The following is a 2,504-nucleotide window of genomic DNA, read 5'->3' as shown; positions in this document are numbered from 1 at the left end:
CAAATCACAACAATTTTTGGGGCCGCCGACGCGGACTTGTTTTTAGGGTTTTAGATTTATTTATTTTTATTTTATTTTATTATTTTTGTTCTTTTTTTTTATGTTTTTGAGTATTTATCTTGTATCTACATGTTTTGGATCATAAAGAAAATTGAGCCAAGGAGTTTGGTGATTTCATAAAGACTTGGAGCTAAAGATTAAAGCAAAAAGAACAGAAAAGAAGACAACTTTATTTTAGATAATTTTATTTTAGGGTTTGTTTATTTTATTTTAAAAAAAAAAAATCGTATTAGGGTTTATAATTTTTGTAATTTTTCTTTATTTTTTTGGACTTTTGGACTTTGGGACATTATTTTTTTTATTACCCTACGGAAGGGTACTTTAAATATAAACTGTTTGCAGAGAAGGAGGACAATTACGATATTGTCTCTGCACCTTGGGTTCGTACACTAGACATCGGAGTCAGTGGCCCGAGTCGACTACAACCGATTCATCCCCCGTCTGGAACGGGAGGTAAGATTCTAAACACTCGCGAATCCCCTGTCAACGAGTTACTGGACTCCTTCGTATGCATATATGTTGAGGACTGAATACGGACATTTATTTTTCTAGTAAAGGGCAAGGCCTGGCCATACAAGATAAGGGTTCGGATTTCATCACCGTTCTCTTCTTTCCCGCTTTAGGAGCACGTAACCTACGCGAACCTAAGCCTAAAATTTTGACTAGAACGAGACCGATAGGGTAACGAGCTTAATAGGAAAGTCATTCGAAAAATATTGGTTACTCTTTTAAGCATACTTCGAAGTTCTTGACGGTTTCTGTAAGTTGAATGCGTGACTGCGCCGCCCTTGTAATACCGGTGAGGCCTTGGGTATCAAATATCCACCGAGCTTCCCTCGCCTCTATTCAACTTACGTTAACTCGGATTGATTCCAGAGGGGTTTGCTTAAATTGCAACGAATTCCCGTTCGAAGGATTAGAAGCTGGTCTAGAAACAATCTAAGTGGAGCCATCATGCTTTTTGTTTGCTAGAAATCAATAGGTTTGATTTGGTTGAGTCGGCCTTGATCTGTGTTTGCTTACCCTTCAAATTTAAAAAATTATATTGTATGCCTGAACGTAAAAGATACGCACTAGGTAGATTTGTTAAAGAGAAACCTAATAGTTCGAAGCGTCTCGATTACCTTAATCTAGAAAGTCCGGCTTTTGAAGAGTATGTTTTTGAACGTTCTTTGACTGAGGAGAGAATCCCTGTTGCTCCGATAGCACCAGAAATGGCAACTTTGAAAGCTTTGTTTAATCCAACTAGGACTACCCGTCCTTCGTGTATTAAGTTAGCTGAAACGGAGGCACCCTATGAACTGAAACCTGGGACCTTACAGATGATCCCAATCTTTTTAGGGAAAGAAAATGAAAACCCTTATTACCATGTTAGGGATTTTGAGGAAATTTGTAGTACTCTAAGAATTGGAGGCTTGGATGATGATGCTTTGAAACTTAGGTTATTCCCATTTTCCCTGAAAGATAAGGCCAAGTCGTGGATGTATAGTTTGGACTCCGAGTCAATTGAGACATATGAACAACTTACATCTACCTTTTTCAATAAGTTCTTCCCTAGGCACAAAACATCGTCTATTAAGACGCAAATATGCACATTTTCACAACAAGAGGGAGAATCTTTATATAGGTATTTGGAAAGGTTCAATGATTTATTATCCCAGTGTCCTCATCATGGTTTAGAAAAGGTTAGGCTAGTTCAGATCCTTTATGAGGGTTTAGATTATTCCACAGCGACCATGGTTGAGTCTCTATGCACTGGTGGATTTTAAAACCAAGTTGTTGATGCGGCGATGGAATTTTTTAATGAAATCGCCGAAAAAACCCAGCAATGGGAAAATAGTAGGGCACCCCAGAAAACAATTCTTTTAAGTAGAGGAAACGTTAATAGGGTAGAAGGAGGCTATGAATCAGATGCCAAAATTGTTGTTATAGCAAAAAAGTTAGAAGCCTTAGAAGTGGGCCAGACTAGTGGTAGAGTGGAGCCTTTTTGGGAAGGCCAGAATATTGAAGAGCAGGCCAATGCTCTTTATAATAACACTAGATTTGATAACCGTCAAAAGATTGACCCATATTCAGAAACCTATAATCCTGGTTGGAGAAACCATCCGAACCTTTCGTGGTCTAAGGGCCAAAGTCAAGGTCAGTTTAGTAATTATAATGCTCCCCCAGGTTTTGTCTATACTAAGAATCCTTCAGGACTAGCTCAGTTTCAGAATCAGTCAGATAAGAAAATCCTAAGTTTAGAGGAGTCTCTCGCCTTGTAAACTCAGCAAACTGCAAAATTCCAGTTATCCGTAGAACAGAGTCTACAAGCTAGTAAAAGGATAGGACAAGAAAATAGTCAGGCTATTTCCGAGTTAAAAACCCAGGTTGGTCTGATAAGTGATTCTTTGAGAGAAAAAGGTAAGTTTCCTAGTCAAACACAACCCAACCCTAGAGGAGTT

The 2,504-nt window shown here is 38.4% G+C and overlaps 1 pseudogene; it reads right to left on the bottom strand.

Moving 5' to 3' along the window:
- Positions 1-1,638: 1,638 nt before the first annotated feature.
- On the bottom strand, positions 1,639-1,738 carry LOC113325455 (annotated as a pseudogene).
- Between the last annotated feature and the right edge of the window lie 766 nt (positions 1,739-2,504).

Source organism: Papaver somniferum, chromosome 11 (genome assembly GCF_003573695.1).
Source record: "Papaver somniferum cultivar HN1 chromosome 11, ASM357369v1, whole genome shotgun sequence".
Classification (NCBI taxonomy): domain Eukaryota; kingdom Viridiplantae; phylum Streptophyta; class Magnoliopsida; order Ranunculales; family Papaveraceae; genus Papaver; species Papaver somniferum.
The sequence above is the reverse complement of the archived record's forward strand: the minus strand, read 5'-3'. Positions and strand labels throughout refer to the sequence as shown.